Genomic DNA, 17,836 nt, shown 5'->3' with positions numbered 1-17,836 from the left:
TAAACAGAAAGGAAGAGTATTATTTATTTGGTAAGTGTGGATGTACAATGGATCCAGGTGTCTTCGTACACCAGTCAATGAAAGTGCAGGAAGCAATTAGAAAGGGAAATGGTATGTTGGCCTTCATTGCAGGAGGATTTGAGTTCAGAAGTAGGAATGTCATACTGCCGTTATACAGGGCCTTGGTGATACCATAGCTGGAGTATTGTGTATAGTTTTGGTCTCCCTACCCAAGAAAGGATATACTTGCCATAGAGAGAGAGTTCAGCAGAGATTCACTCAGCTGATAACGAGGCTGGCGGTACTGTCCTATGAGGAGAGATTGGTTTGACTGGGTCTGCACTCACTCAGGTTTAGTAGGAGAGGAGATGTGATTTAAATGTATAAAATTCTAAAAGGGCTGGTCAGACGAGATGCAGGGAGAATATTTTTCCTAGTTGGGGAGTCTAGAAACAGAGGACACAGTCATAGAATCCCTACATTGCAGAAGGGGGCCATTTGGCCCATCAAGCCTGCACCAGCAACAATCCCACCCAGGCCCTATCCCCATAGCCCCATGTATTCACCATGTTAATCCCCCCGACACTAAAGTGGCAATTTTACATGGCCAATCAGCCTAACCCGCACACCTTTGAAGTGTGGGAGGATACCAGAGCACCCAGAGGAAACCCACACAGACCTAGGGAGAATGTACAAACTCCACACCAACAGTTACCCCAGGCTGGAATTGAACACAGGTCCCAGGTGCTGTCTCAGAATACGGGGCACCATTTAGGTCTGAGCTGAGGAAAGATTTCTTCACACAGAGGGTAGCGAACCTGTCGAATTCTCTACCACAGAAGGCTGTGGAGGTCAAATCACTAAATATATTCAAGGAAGCGATAGGTCATTTTTTACATTTCAATGTTTCAAGGGGCATGGGGAGAAAGTGGGAATATGGCATCGAGATAGAGGATGAACCATGATCATATTGAATGGAAGAGAAGGCTCAAAGGGCCGAATGGCCTACTCCTGCTCCCAGTTTCTATATGAACCTGGTTTATGTTACAAACACAAAGTAACAGTTTTCGAACAAAGACAATTGACTCATGACCTTGACCCTCACAGCTGCACAATCTCATGGCACAACAGTGTGACTCAGAGGGAGAAAGCCAAGGTCGTGGTTGGACACACACTTGTCATCTGGGATTGACAGGAACAAAATCCAGGCTGCGCTATTATCATCCCCCACAACCCCCAATATTAGTCATTAATGAGAAAGAGAAGATGGTTCATATACATAAGTAGACCAATGTTTGTGAGACCATTGAAAGCTGGATGCCTTACATACCTTCTCCCTTTACATTTCTCAGGCCAGAATGTCTCAGTGACGAGAGAGTGGGGAAGGAGTGGGAGGCCATGCATCCTGCTTCAACAACCAGGACCTCCAGATCCTGACATGGCAGCAGTATTATATCCATTGGCTGGAAGAACCCACCCACAGCAACCAAGGGAGCATTGCAAGAGATTGCCACTGCCATGAACACAGCAGATGACCATGGAAGGACATGGATCCAATGTGGGAAGAGCTTCCATGACTTGCTACACTCTGGAAAGTGAGTTGTTTAGTGCAAACACACAGAGGTCCAAAGTGTGGTCCACATCTGAATGCTGCACTTATTGGGGATCAGACGTGGGACAACTCCTCCTCCCCCCTTCATCTCTCTGGCAGATTTTAAAGCTGGTTCTCACCTGAATACAGCAGGTTAGCTGCTCACCAGTTTTGTCTAAAAATGGCAGGTGGGGTAGGCGTGCAATGATCAGATGGCAGAGAGGCTGTCTGGTGGCACCAAGAGGAAGCTTCCAGCAGAAAGGAAAGTCCAAGAGTGTGTTGCCCTGACAGCAGCTGATTTTGTGACTTCAGGATTATTTTCATAATTCTGTCTGATTTCCTTGATGGCCTGGGGTTGAGGTCCAGAATGTGCGTTATTGCACGAGCCCTGTTTTTTGTTGCCCCATATTCATTGTTTTAATTTGTAACTTGCACCTCAAGAGGAAGCATAATAGCAGTTAACTCCCAGGCTCATACACCTTTCTCAATCCGGAGTCAACTGCTCAAGCCACGAATTGGCTGTAGGTTTTTTCAACATGTCCCATATCCGCATAATGATTGTCTGAAATGTCAATCAGTTAATCAAGCCAAGACCACTACTTACAAAGCTTAAACATTAATTGACAGATCGCTGAAAATATTGTTCCTCAGAACTTTGGACAAATGTTTGATCTGTTTAAGTGCACACAGTCAGGTTACAAGGAATGTCATTCTTCACCAGACCATTCCAAGCAAATGGAGTAATTATTGATACAACACGATCATGAATAATGAAAATCTTTTGATTTTCTTTCAGGGTAGCTGAGGAGGCAGTCACAAACTTTTACACAGAACAAACGCACGGGACCTAATCTGCGGTAATAACTTTCACTGACAGCTGTTTGGGGTCTTTGGCAAAAGGATTGAGTCCTGGATTGGGTGGAGCTTTCTTGTGATGGACAGTTTGCTGTTGGAGACTATTCCTTAAAAAAAAGCAGTCCCGAGTTAGAGTCACAGTCAATCAACTTCAGTCTTTGGAGTCAACAGCTATTGTGCTATCTATTTTAAAGTCACCGCCACCTAGCTGACAGAATCCGATTGAGTTTACAGTAAGTGAACTTCAGTTTAAAGTCAATGTTAAGAAATAAAACAACTGACATTATTCTGTATTTGAAGAATGTGGATAAATGAATACGCCACAGTGTGGGTACGGTTCACTTGCCTGCCTAATGAAAATAAAACCTCTTGTTGATCTAAAGCCTACATTTTGATTTTATAGAAGTGCAAATCTACTCTTTGATCATGTAGTGGCATGTAATACAGTTCTAGATTCTTTACAAGTCAGCAGAAACAAGGCAAGACAACCCAGCCAATTCTGCTGTCTTTATATCAGTTGTCAGAATGAATAAACTTGGAATGTGCTGTCTGAGTCAGCATTCATTACACTTCAATTAGACAATGCCTTTAATGCAATCATAGAATAGAATCATAGAACCTCTACAGTGCAGTAAGTGGTCATACGGCCCATCAAATCTGCACCAACTCTTTCTGACAGAGTACCTTACTCAGGCCTTTTCTCCACCTAATCCAGGTAACTCCACACACTATCCATCTAACCTACACATCTTGCGACACGAAGAGGCCATTTAGCATGGCCAATCAACCTAACCTCTACATCTTTGGACTGTGGGAGGAAATGGGAGCACCTGGAGGAAAGCTATTTAGACACAGGGAGAGTGTGCAAACTCCACACAGACAGCCACCGGAATTGAACCTGGTTCCTCGCACTGTGAGGCAGCAGTGCTTACCACTGTGCCACCTCCTTTAGTACCCGAGATATAGATGATCAAACCCTGGGGGATTTAGCAGCTTTCGGTCCCATTCATTTCTCCAGCACTATTTAATAATACCTAATTCCTTTCATTCTTCCTTGCCACGAGACCATTGGTTCCTTAGCATTTCTGGGAAGTAATTTGTGTCTTCCTCTGCGCCCCCCTTCAGAAGCTTTTGCAATCTGCTTTTATGCTCCCTGCAAGTTTACTCTCATTCTCTATTTTTCTCCTCTTAATCAATCCCTTCATCCTCTTTTGCTGGATTCTAAACTGCTTCCAATCCTCAGGCTTGCTACTTTTCCCAGCAACTTTATACGACTCCTCTTTGGATTGGGCTGGTTTTCCTGTTGTGTATTTGCACCAGGAATGAATAACTGCTGCAATGCATACATTTGTTCCTTAAATATTAGCCATTGCTTATCCACTGTCAGGCCTTTCAATTAAGTTCCCCAAACTATTTTAGCCAGCTCACACACCTCACGGGCCCAATTCTCCCATCCCGATGCGCACGTGTTTTGGCGTATCAGGTTGGGAGATGTGTGTGTCGGCCATTTAGCGGGATTCACGCATGCGTTCCTGAAGCATGCACGTCTCCCACCACTGGAGAGCATGCGCTGTCGTACCACGCTGGAAACCGGCAAGAAGACCAGGTCAGTGATTTTAATTTATTTGTAATGTAATTTAAATGTCATTATCGGGCCCGGGACTGAATTCTCCGTGCCTGATAGCATGTCCCACCCCGCCAGGAAAATTTCACTCCAGCGAAGTTTACAGTAGCTCCCCAAGTTCAGGGAACTAGCAGAAGACCCCACTGGAGTGAAGGATAGTTGAGGCCTCCAGGGGTTTGAGCAGTGGGGGGGTTGGCCCCGGGCATGGGCACCCTGGCAGTGCCAGCCTGTGCTCTGGCACTGCCCACGGGGTAAAGTACCCATGCCAAGGGGGCATCTTGGCACCGCCCACCAGGCATTGGGCAGTGCCAAGGGGGCAAGGCTGACTGTGAGCAGGGCTTAAGGGCGATCAGTGGGGGTCCCAAAGAACAAAGAACAGCACAGCACAGGAAACAGGCCCTTCGACCCTCCAAGCCTGTGCCGCTCATTGGTCCCACTAGGCCATTCGTTTGTATCCCTCCATTCCCAGACTGCTCATGTGACTATCCAGGTCAGTCTTAAACGATGTCAGCGTGCCTGCCTCCACCACCCTACTTAGAACATAGAACATAGAACATTACAGCGCAGAACAGGCCCTTCGGCCCACGATGTTGCACCGACCAGTTAAAAAAAAAACTGTGACCCTCCAACCTAAACCAATTTCTTTTCGTCCATGAACCTATCTACGGATCTCTTAAACGCCCCCAAACTAGGCGCATTTACTACGGATGCTGGCAGGGCATTCCAATCCCTCACCACCCTCTGGGTAAAGAACCTACCCCTGACATCGGTTCTATAACTACCCCCCCTCAATTTAAAGCCATGCCCCCTCGTGCTGGATTTCTCCATCAGAGGAAAAAGGCTATCACTATCCACCCTATCTAAACCTCTAATCATCTTATATGTTTCAATAAGATCCCCTCTTAGCCGCCGCCTTTCCAGCGAAAACAATCCCAAATCCCTCAGCCTCTCCTCATAGGATCTCCCCTCCATACCAGGCAACATCCTGGTAAACCTCCTCTGCACCCTCTCCAAAGCCTCCACATCCTTCCTGTAATGTGGGGACCAGAACTGCACACAGTACTCCAAGTGCGGCCGCACCAGAGTTGTGTACAGTTGCAACATAACGCTACGACTCCTAAATTCAATCCCCCTACCAATAAACGCCAAGACACCATATGCCTTCTTAACAACCTTATCTACTTGATTCCCAACTTTCAGGGATCTATGCACACATACACCTAGATCCCTCTGCTCCTCCACACTATTCAAAGTCCTCCCGTTAGCCCTATACTCAACACAACTGTTATTCCTACCAAAGTGAATTACCTCACACTTCTCCGCATTAAACTCCATCCGCCACCTCTCGGCCCAACTTTGCAACCTGTCTAAGTCTTCCTGCAGACTACGACACCCTTCCTCACTGTCTACCACACCACCGACTTTGGTGTCATCAGCAGCGCATGGCAGCGCATTCCAGGCCCCCACCACCCTCTGTGTGAAAAACGTCCCTCTGATGTCTGAGTTATACTTCGCCCCTCTCACCTTGAGCCTGTGACCCCTCGTGATCATCACCTCCGACCTCGGAAAAAGCTTCCCACTGTTCACCCTATCTATACCCTTCACAATTTTGTACACCTCTATTAGGTCTCCCCTCATTCTCCGTCTTTCCAGGGAGAACAACCCCAGTTTACCCAATCTCTCCTCATAGCTAAGACCCTCCATACCAGGCAACATCCTGCTAAACCTTCTCTGCACTCTCTCTAAAACCTCCACGTCCTTCTGGTAGTGTGGCGACCAGAACTGAACGCAGTACTCCAAATGCGGCCTAACCAGCGTTCTATACAGCCGCAACATCAGACTCCAGCTTTTATACTCTATACCCTGTCCTATAAAGGCAAGCATACCATATACCTTCTTCACCACCTTCTCCACCTGTGTTGCCACCTTCAAGGATTTGTGGACTTGCACACCTAGGTCCCTGTGTGTTTCTTGATGGCTCTGCCATTTATTGTATAACTCGTCCCGACATTAGTCCTTCCAAAATGCATCACTTCGCATTTATCTGGATTAAATTCCATCTGCCATTTCTCCGCCCAATTTTCCAGCCTATCTATATCCTGCTGTATTGTCCGACAATGTTCATCGCGATCCGCAAGTCCAGCCATCTTCGTGTCATCCGCAAACTTGCTGATAACACCAGTTACACTTCTTCCAAATCATTTATATACATCACAAATAGCAGAGGTCCCAGTACAGAGCCCTGCGGAACACCACTGGTCACAGGCCTCCAGCCGGAAAAAGACCCTTCGACTGCTACCCTCTGTCTCCTGTGGCCAAGCCAGTTTTCTACCCATCTAGCCACTTCTCCTTGTATCCCATGAGCCTTAACCTTCTTAACCAACCTGCCATGTGGGACTTTGTCAAATGCCTTACTGAAATCCATATAGACAACATCCACGGCCCTTCCTTCGTCAACTGTTTTTGTCACTGCATGGGGATCCCCCTGCCACTCTGCATGGGGATCGGCCAAGCTGGAGGGAGGCCAGCAATCGGGGCGGGCTGAGGGGGGGTGTGGTCTGCCGGGGAGGGGTCTGCCTTCTTGGGGAAGGAGGGGGTTGGTCTGCCTGTCGGGGGTGGGTCTGCCTGTCTGGGGGTGGGGGGGGTGTGGGTCTGCCAGGTGGGAGGAGATCGTTACTGCTGGGGCGGGGGCGGGGAAGGGGGGGGGGGGAATGGAGATTGGGGTATTCCGGTACATGGTGCTGCGATTGGGCCATTGAGGGGGGGTGGGGGGAGTGACGGGGCAGCATTGCCAGGATCCCGGGCTGGCCAGCAATTGAGCTGGCCAGCAAACAGAGAGACTGACAGATCGGGGCCACTGCGCATGCGCAGACTTCCAGAACTGGTTCTATGGTTCTAACTATCAGACTCAGGCGCGAATAGGCCCCACCCCTCGAGATTTTAATGATATTAACAATTGTGAACTCTGCATTGCAGAGTGGGGCGATTCGGGTCTGAACTCCCACTGAAAAAACAATCGTGATTTACACCAGTTTTCCCGCCAATTTAGCAGTTATAATTTTTTGGGAGAATCGGGCCCCACATCTTTGTAGCTTCCTTTGTTTAGATTTAGGTCCCAAGTTTCAGATTGGACTTTATCCTTCCAATGAAGAATTTATCATGTTATGATCACTGTTCTCAAAAGAATCCCACACAACAAGATTACTAATTAAACCCTTCTCATCGCATAATGCCAAATCTTGGATAACCTGTTGGTTGCTCCCTGTACTGGTCTAAAGAAGATCTCGCACACGCTCCAGGAATTCATCCACCACAGAATTATTGCGAACTTGGTTTGCCCGATCTATACAAAAATTAAAGTCACCCATTAACTGGACAGTGTCAGTTCATCTTCCAACAAATGATTCTGCTTCTTTAGAGAACTGACTGGGGGAATCACTGCCGTCAGTTTCTGCTGTTCCCCAGCTCCGTTCCAACCTGACACACTTCCTTTGTTGTGGGAGTGAGCCATCATGTACTGTGGGTAGGAAGTCATGATCTCACAAGGGTGTTTGCCAGATACGAATTTCCACTTGCAGCATAGGGGACGAGTATAGTGTGATTTGGGAGGACTAGAGCTGGGACCAACAATGAGAAAAGAGTGAAAGAGATACTATGAGGGACAATTTTAGTTGCTTCCTGCAAAACTGACTGAAGTGGTGCAATACTGGTTTTACATCTCACCTGATTTTGGGGAAGGGTGTAAAACTGACATTCCACCAGTCCCATGGACCCAGATTAATTGACACGAGGGAGAGAGAAGAGGAGGGTGACTGCTCGGATAGCTTCTGGGGAACTGGGGAATTGTTTGCTCTGTGAATATGGATAAACTGAAACATCACCCATTTTATACATTTTTTTCAAAATTAACATAAAGATATGCAAAAATAGTATTCAAAATTAACCAGAATCCATCCTTCTTCAATGCAATCATTTAATATTTTCAGGGAAAATCCTATGAGAACGTCCTAACAGAACATGCCCCTGTCTACATCAATGGGGGCAAAGTAGAAAGGGTTGAGAGCTTCAAGTTTTTCGGTGTCCAGATCACCAACAACCTGCCCTGGTCCCCCCTTGCCGACACTATAGTTAAGAAAACCCACCAACACCTCTACATTCTCAGAAGATTAAGGAAATTTGGCATGTCAGCTGCGACTCTCACCAATTTTTACAGATGCACCATAGAAAGCATTTTTCTGGTTGTATCACAGCTTGGTATGGTTCCTGCTCTGCCCAAGACCGCAAGAAACTGCAAAAGGTCGTGAATGCAGCCCAATCCATCACGCAAACCAGCCTCCCATCCATTGGCTCTGTCTACACTTCCCACTGCCTTGGCAAAGCAGCCAGCATAATTAAGGACCCCATGCACGCCGGACATTATCTCTTCCACCTTCTTCGTTCAGGAAAAAGATATAAAAGTCTGAGATCACGTACCAACCGACTCAAGAACAGTTTCTTCCCTGCTGCTGTCAGACTTTTGAATGGACTTACCTTGCATTAAGTTGATCTTTCTCTACACCCTAGCTATGACTATAAGACTACATTCTGTACTCTCGTTTCCTTCTCTATGAATGGTATGTTTGGTCTGTATAGCGTGCAAGAAACAAGAAACTGTATGTTAATACATGTGACAATAATAAATCAAATCAAATTTTCCAAAATACCCATGAAATTTTCAAACCAGAGGATTGAAAGCAACATTTGGAATCCCAGATTTATTCCGATTCTTGACTAAGAAAATACATTTTGGGACGAAAATTGAATGTAGATCAGATGACTGCCATTCTGTGATTCCACCATTCTGTGTACAGGTATGACCCAGAACTTGCCACTTTAAGTCCTCTTCCCATTTCTCTCCACTTTTGCCCGATTATATTCCTCCAGCTCGGCTCAACAAAAAGCTTTAAGACCAGTTCTTCATCTTTCCGCTGGGCTCTCTGCAGTCATTTTGCAATGAGTGGGCCATGTGTAGGTTTCTTTGTCCTTCCTCCTCGCAAAGCCAAGAAACCATTCCTGAAGAGTTTCTGGATTGCCCTGTGAATGTTTCCATTTAACTTCCTAATCAGTTTGCGAATGAAATCTTTTAAAGTGAAAAAATAATCAATGTGAATGGAGAGTCAGCGTTGTTTCCTTTCAAAAGGGCCAATTTTGGGCAGCATGGTGACGCAGTGGTTAGCACTGCTGTCTCACAGCACCAGGGACCCGGGTTCGATTCCCAGCTTGGGTCACTGTCTATGCGGAGTCTGCATGTTCTCCCCGTGTTTGCATGGGTTTCCTCCAGGTGCTCCAGTTCCCTCCCACAGTCTGAAAGACGCACTGGTAAGGTGCATTGGCCATGCTAAATTCTCCCTCAGTGAACCTGAACAGGGGCCAGAGTGTGGCGACTAGGGGATTCTCACAGTAACTTCATTGCAGCATTAATATAAACCTACCTGTGATACTAATAAATAAACTTTTTTTAAAAATGTGTGTGTATTTTTTTATATAAGATGGAACAGTCTCAAGCAGTTCCAGCAGGGCACCTATGGCTTGTTTCAAGGACAAACTGAAACAGGAGTCGATGAAATTCCATTGCAGGTATCAATATCCTGTCCAAACTAGGCTAATAGTCATATTCACACAATTTGGAACAACATTAGAGTTGTCGGTCAAGGAGACAATTAGGTTCTGATCTGCCTCACAATCACTTTTAGAGTGAGATCATTGTCGGCTTGCATCCAAAGATTGCAATAACTTTAGACCTTAGACTTCATTTATTTCAGATCCACAGTATATTCTCCATTTTCCTTTCAGCATAAGGTGCTTCCAACGTAGAAGGTATGGTTCTTTCAATATTTCAGAGAGGAGATGGGCTGAAACATGGCTTAGAAATCATTCTTTAGAACACAGGCCTAGTGGATGTGCAATGGTCGGAGGGAGGGGACGGTGACGCAGGGCAGCAGGCTGAGGGTGGGATGGCAGCAATGGGGCTATCAGTAGTGGTGCAGAGTTTTAACCCATGTTGTCCTTTTTTTCTATTTTTTACCATCACTTTGTGATCAAAAGACCAATGATCTTTTAATTCCATTTCTCAATTTCCCCCATTTTTGTATGGGTGGCACGGTGGCACATTGGTTAGCACTGCTGCCTCACAGCGCTAGGGACCCAGGTTCGATTCCCGGCCTGGGTCACTGTCTGTGTGGAGTTTGCATGTTCTCTCCATGTCTGCGTGGGTTTCCTTCAGGTGCTCCGGTTTCCTCCAACAGTCCGAAAGACATGCTGGTTGGGTGCATTGACCCAAACAGGCTGTGGCGATTCAGGGAATTTCACAGCAGCTTCTTTGCAGCGTTAATGTAAGCCTTACTTGTAACGAATAAATAAAATCTCCTTTATCTTTTGCCTTTTCACCCTCTTAAATATTTGCTTTTTTTGTTCTCCTTATGTCTGTCCTCACTGGCGTTCACTTATATCATCTATCACTTTACAGGTCACTCAACTCAATCTCTAACTTTTCCATTTCTGACGATGGGCCATTAACCTGAAATGCAAACTTGTTTCTCTCTACAGATGCTGCCTTGCCCTGAGGATTTCCAGTGTTTCTGTTTCTTTAACACCATCTGTCTAATTTTCTCCCTTCCTCCCAGCATCTTTTTCAGTTATTTTTCTAATCTCACTGCTTCTGTTCCTCTTTGGACACGTACTCAGTGTGGTTGACTCTTAACAACCTGCTGAAGTGGCCGTGCCAGTCATTCAGTTCAATGGCAAAAATTAGGGATGGGAAACAAATTCTGGCCTTGCCAGCAACACCCACAACCAGCCAAATAATTATTTTTTTCAAAATTACCCTTAGTAAAGGTTTTTCTCAGCTCCCCTTAAAAAGTGAAAAGCATGAGCAAGTCATAGAATTACGGAATCCCTGTAGAGCAGAAGGAGGCCATTCAGCCCATCGAGTCTACACTGACAACAATCCCACCCCAGACCCTATCCCCACAACCGCACACATTTACCCTGTTAATCCCTCTAACCTACACATCTCGGGACACTAAGGGACAATTTAGCATGGCCAATCCACCTAACTCGCATGTCTTTGGGTTGTGTGAGGAAACTAGAGCACCCGGAGGAAACCCACACAGGCACGGAGGGTGAATGTGCAAACTCCACACAGACATGGGCGGCATGGTAGCACAGTGGTTAGCACTGCTGCTTCACAGCTCCAGGGTCCCGGGTTCGATTCCCGGCTCGGGTCACTGTCTGTGTGGAGTTTGCACATTCTCCTTGTGTCTGCGTGGGTTTCCTCCGGGTGCTCCGGTTTCCTCCCACAGTCCAAAGATGTGCGGGTTAGGTTGATTGGCCAGGTTAAAAATTGCCCCTTAGAGTCTTGGGATGCATAGGTTAGAGGGATTAGCGGGTAAATATGTGGGGGGAGGGCCTGGGTGGGATTGTGGTCGGTGCAGACTCGATGGGCCAAATGGCCTCCTTCTGCACTGTAGGGTTTCTATGATTCTATGATTTCAGACAGTGACCCAAGCCGGGAATCAAACCCAGGTCCCTGGAGCTGTGAGGCAGCAGTGCTAACCACTGTGCCATGTGCCGCCATAAATGTAGCCCATATGGCCCCTCAAGCCTGCTCCTTCTAACTTCCAGATTTTTAACTTTGCATCCCCTCAGCATCTGAACTCTTCACCATAATGAACAATTTGTCTTGAGACCTTGATCATCTCTAGTTATTGCTGAACATTTATTGAACTTCTGGCTTAGTTCAGTGGCAGACATTTAGACAATTGATTGTTTTTATGCATCATCACTGTGGGGAAGTTTATCATTCAACATGTGTTTTGCACACCCCTCCCTGTTCCCAAAAAAAACCCTCCTGATCCTTATCTCAGTTTCCGTCACTCAAGCAGCTGACATTCAAAGACAGACATTTCTCCTTTGCATAACTGTGTTAGTCATGGTCACAATTCCATTTCCTGTATTCAAGGGAAAAAATGAGAAATTATAATTTCAATTTCCACTGCGTCCCCATTGCTTTGTATTACATGCGAAGATAATATACCCTTTCCTTTTGGCTGTCTGTGAAATGCACTTTATGTAATGTTAAAAAGCAAACAGCACCATCACAAAATCCATCCTGATGTCAATCTGTGTAACTAATATATGTATATTACTATAACATCACAATACAGCCCACAATTAATAATTTGAGAAAAATTGGAGCTTTAATTTGTGACTTCCTTTGCAGCCCACTGCTCAAGGCTTAAAAAGGCAAGGACAATCCCTCAGTTTTTGAAAATTTATCTACAAGCATGAAAGCATGGGTACTATGTACTGCCCGATGATTGAATCATAGAATCATAGAAACCCTACAGTGCAGAAGGAGGCCATTCGGCCCATCGAGTCTGCACCGACCACAATCCCACCCAGGCCCTATCCCCATATCCCTACATATTTACCCTCTAATCCCTCTAACCTATGCATCCCGGGATACTAAGGGGCAATTTAGAATGACCAATCAACCTAGTCCGTACATCTTTGGACTGCGGGAGGAAACCGGAGCACCCGGACGAAACCCACGCAGACACGAGGAGAATGTGCAAACTCCACACAGACAGTGACCCAAGCCGGGAATCGAACCCAGGTCCTTGGGGCTGTGAAGCAGCAGTGCTGACCACTGTGCTACCCTGCCGCCCTGATGCTGTGCATGCGTGAGTGTGTGTGCACACAAATGAACATGGACCTGTGAGCACGAAATGCAATTTTGAAATTTGCAGATGACATAAAATTTGTAAGTGCAGCAAACATTGAGGAAGATCACTTTGGACTTAAAGAAGACATGGACAGGTGGATGGAATAGGGGTACACACTGGCAGATCAAACTTAACACAGAAGAGTCTAAGGTGACATAGTTAATAGAAAGAATGAAGAGACAATACATGCGCATGGCACAATTTTAAGGGGGGTGCAAAAAGAGAGAGGCCTGAAGTATTTGTGCCCAAATCATTGAAGGTGGCAAGACAGGTTACCAAACAATTAGTAAGGTGTGCTGAATTCTAGGCTTTATAAATCAAGGAGTAAAGTACACAGCCAAAAGTTATACTACATCTCTATAAAAACACTACTTCAGCCCCAGCCAGAGTTTTGGGAGGAATCTTTCCAGGCAGTTGGAGGTAGATTTGGACATGGGGTGGGGATGGGGGGTTGCTTGGAATCATGAAAAGAATACCCCAACATCCTTCCATCTTTTCTCCAGAAGCCTGCAGGGAAATGGCAGGAAGGCAATCAAAGTATTTAAGGCAGAAATTGAGGAGAACCTTGTGTCTGCAATAGCAATTTGGCAGCAGCTGATGGGCCAGATGCAGTTTCTGGAACCAAGCAGCTTAGAGGAGGCAAAAGTACAGGCGGATATCATTGTGACCTGCAACTGGGGGAAAATGACAAGCATGAGGCCAGGGCTCGCAATGACAGCAGCAGGTCATTGAGGCTGTTATTAATGACAGAGGCCTCGATAAGGAAATTACTGGCACTTCCTGGAGGAGACTTCTCACAACTCAATTCCATTTTCTTCAGAAGCAGCTTCTCCAAGTCACCAAAGACAAAATCACCAGAGACATCAAAATCTCTTTGCAGCCACTATGAAGGATGCCAGTAACCCTTTAAATACTTGGTGCTCAATCGTGATCACAACTCATAGAATCCTACAGTGCAGAAGGAGGCCATTCAGCCAATCGAGTCTGTGCCGACCACAATCCCACCCAGGCCCTATCCCCATAATCCCATGCATTTATCCTAGCTAGTCTCCCTGACACGAAGTGCAATTTTAGCATGGCCAATCCACCTAACCCGCACATCTTTAAACTGTGGGGGGAAACCGGAGCACCTGGAGGAATCCCACGCAGACACAGGGAGAACGTGCAGACTCCACACAGACAGTGACCCAAGGCTGGGAATCGAGCCTGGGTCCCTGGCACTGTGAGGCAACAGTGCTAATCACTGTGACGCCGTGCCACACTTTAAAATGTATTTATTAGTGTCATAAGTAGGCTTACATTAATACTTAACATCTTTCATTAACAATAACATCTTTTGGACAGTGGGAGGAAATCGGAGCATCCGGAGGAAACCCACGCAGACGTGGGGAGAATGTGTAGATTCCGCACAGTGACCCAAGCTGGGAATTGAACCCTGGCACTGTGAGGCAGCAGTGCTAACCACTGTGCCACCGTGCAGCCCATCATCATCCTGCCCTTCATGCCTAATTGGGCTGCAATCCTCGAGGATGGTTCCTGATTGGATACCGTCAACCAGAAGATCCTCTACTTGCACATCCAGGTTCCAGATCCAAAACTCGTTCCCCCAGTTTGTGCAAGTACAAAGGCAGCAAGATTCCCCCCACATTGTGTCCAATTCTGGGTGCCACGTTTTAGAATAAACTTGAGGATTTTGGAGAGGGCACAAAAAAACCACTGAGAACAACACGCTGTCTTGAACACTGTGGGTGGGATTTTACAGCCTCGCTCGTCCCAAAACCGTAAAATCCCGCCCAAGGTCAACGGACCTTTCCATGGACCGCCCCTCGCCCACTCCGATTCCCATGGCGGGCGGGCCGGCCGGTAAAATTCCGGCCTGTATCTTCAAAAGGGCATTGTGTAGAGTGGGACATTGTGGAAGAGGACAGGTAATTCTGGGGAAGTGAACAGATTTTTTAAAAGAAAACAATACTGAGGAAAGATATTTAAATCATTTAAGTTACTAATCTCCATAGATAACACAGATTAAAGCAAACTGTTGAACTTTGGCTGTGATTGTACAACCATAAGGTCAGTCGAAATTAAGCAGCTTTAAGATGGACAGAAAGCAGAAGATTTTTTTTTAACGTAGTTTCAGGTGTAAAGTTAACTCTCGGCAAAAGTAGGCATCATTCAGGACTGCGATTAGGCCGCAAGTAGGCGGGTTAATCCTGAACGCAGCAACACCAGCTGCATCTGAGGAAATCACTCTGGCACAGATGGGCATTGCCACTTATTTGCATACACTAAGGACCGGAGCCTTCATCCCAAATCTTTTTGACCTTCTCCAATATGCTGGTTGACGCACATTTGCCTCTTCTTAAGTATTCACTTCCAGTCCATTGGGACCTGTTTAGTAGCTGGAAATTTAAGGTGACCAGACATCCTGGTTTGGCCGGGACAGTCTGGGTTTTTCATTATTGCCCTGATAGTTCTCTCCAGATTACTCAAAGTCTGGGTTTGCAGTGCTGCCGAGGCCCTTCCCCTTTAACGCACCCCTCATGGTCCATTTATTGTTGGCAAACCGCCAAAGAAAACGCTTCTCATGCTGCACCCAGGGAATTGGTACCTGACCGCAATCTGATGTGAAGGTGCCTATGTCCAGTTTAACTGTGACAGGTATTGGGCATCCAAATAACCGGTTCTGGAGAGGCGAGTCTGCAATCAGGATGCTTAGATGAGGCTTTGTTCTGACAATTTTGGCAACCATTTCAGTACAATGCAGCCAACATGGCAGTTGAAAAGAGCTAGAGACTGCCAGCTCCATCAGGTAAGTGCTTGTGGGCCAAGGGGACAAGCATTGCGTCCGCTCCCTCTCAAACAAGTCTTCTGCCCTGATCGGATCTCCCTCAGATCTTTCCCTTGCTATTGATATCCCGATGTTGGATTTTCCTCCCAGCAGCTGGCTGTCCTCTCAGTTGTACTGGCAGAGAGGAAATCTGAGGCTTTGTTTCTGGGAAAAAAAATGTTAAGAGGTCCTTGTGCCGTTAAATGACACCAGGAGAGCTGGGTTCCAGGTATTTCTGGTAACACCTGCCCCACACCCCCTCCCCATCTTTCACGGAATACCTGGGCCTCTTTGTCTAACTGAGTAAACAGATGGGCCTTGATTTATTGTGCAATTTGATAGAGAGAGCCTCTCCCTCAGTACAGCTCTGAAGGGTCAGCCTGGATTATGTGTGTAGACTCTGGAGTGGGGCACAATGTTCTGGATCATTGGTTAATGCAGAAATCGAGCCAGTAGTTCTGATTTTAATACTTGGTGTTACTGTGAGGAACTCTGCACCATCACCTCATGTTACCAGTTAAGCAACAAAATTAATGTCAGCATGCCTTCTCCATGACAACAAACGTAAATGGCTTTTGAAAACCTTTCCTGAAAAAAGTCCACAAGCTGCGGCAGCTTCAAACCCAGGAGGTGGTGAGTGATCGAGAGTCGCTGCTGACTGCAGACAAAGAGACACCTGTTTACACAGGCACACCAGCACCATGAGGCAGGCCCAGCCCAGTGGAGAGAGAGAACAGGAGACCACCACTCGGGAGGAAATCCTGAGTGCCTTCCAGCAACATGTCGGAGCCAGCGGACTGCAGAAGTAGTCGGTGATTTAGTGGCAGCTGATGATGGCTAGTTCCGAGCATACAAGTTACAACAAAGGCTTGAGCAAAGTTTATTTATTAGTCACAAGTAAGGCTTACATTAACACTGCAATGAAGTTACTGTGAAATTCCCTTAGTCGCCACAGTCCCACGCCTATTTGGGTCAATGCACCTAAACAGCACGTCTTTCAGATTGTGGGAGGAAACCCACGCAGACACAGGGAGAACATGCAAACTCAACACAGACAGTGACCCAAGCCGGGAATCGGACCCGGGTCCCTGGTGCTGTGAGACAGCAGTGCTAACCACTGTGCCACCATGCCGCCCCATTGTGCCCTTCACTGATTCCCAAGCTCAAGCCTCCCCAACTTCACTGCCTGAAAATACAACTGACATTAGTACCGACCTCACAACTGGAAAAAACTCTGAAGTTCTGGCAGAAAGAGAGTTTCAAAGAAGAGTCATATTGGACACAACATATTAATGCTGTTTCTTTCTTGACAGATGCTGTCCGACCTGCTGGATTTTCCCAGCATCTTCTGACTTTATTTCAAGTCTCCAACATTTGCAGTATTTTGTTTACTTTTAAAATATGAACTGCTGACAAATGTTAGTAAATGTGAGGTCATCCGTTTTGGTAATAATAAAGGCAAAATGGCCTTTTTTCTAAATGGTAAAAAATTGCAGCATGCTGCTGTGCAGAAGGACCTGGTTGTCCTTGTGCATAAATCACAAAAGGTTGGTTTGCAGATACAGCATGCAATTAAGAAGGCAGATGGAATTTTGTCCGTCATTGCTAGAGGGATGGAGTTTAAAAACAGCAAGGTTATGTTGCTGCTGTATAAGGTGCTGGTGAGGCCACACCTGGAATATTGTGTACAGTTTTGATCTCCTCACTTGAGAAAGGATATACTGACACTAGAGGGGGTGCAGAGGAGATTCACTAAGTTGATTCCGGAGTTGAGAGGGTTGGATTATGAGAGACTGAGTAGACTGGGACTATACTGGGAATTTAGAAGAATGAGGGGAGATCTTATAGAAACATATAAGATTATGAAGGGAATAGTTAAGATAGAAGCAGGGAGGTTGTTTCCACTGGCAGGTGAAACTAGAACTAGGGGGCATGGCCTCAAAATAAGGGGGATTTAGACTGAGTTGAGCAGAAACTTCTTCACCCAAAGGGCTGTGAATCTGTGGAATTCCCTGCCCAGTGAAGTAGTTGAGGCTACCTCATTGAATGTTTAAAAAGCAAGGATTGAGAAATTTTTGAACAGTAAATGAATTAAGGGTTATGGCGTGCGGGCAGGTAAGTGGAGCTGAGTCCACAAAAAGATCAGCCATGATCTTATTAAATGGCAGAACAGG

The 17,836-nt window shown here is 46.2% G+C and overlaps 1 protein-coding gene across 2 annotated transcripts in view; it reads right to left on the bottom strand.

The window, feature by feature from the left end:
- The window catches only part of malt1 (MALT paracaspase 1), a 176,587-nt gene that overhangs the window by 71,913 nt on the left and 86,838 nt on the right, over positions 1-17,836 (bottom strand). The window lies entirely within an intron of this gene.

This window comes from Mustelus asterias, chromosome 1 (assembly GCF_964213995.1).
Source record: "Mustelus asterias chromosome 1, sMusAst1.hap1.1, whole genome shotgun sequence".
Taxonomy (NCBI): domain Eukaryota; kingdom Metazoa; phylum Chordata; class Chondrichthyes; order Carcharhiniformes; family Triakidae; genus Mustelus; species Mustelus asterias.
Note: the sequence above shows the minus strand (reverse complement) of the source record. Positions and strands in the feature narration are given on the sequence as shown.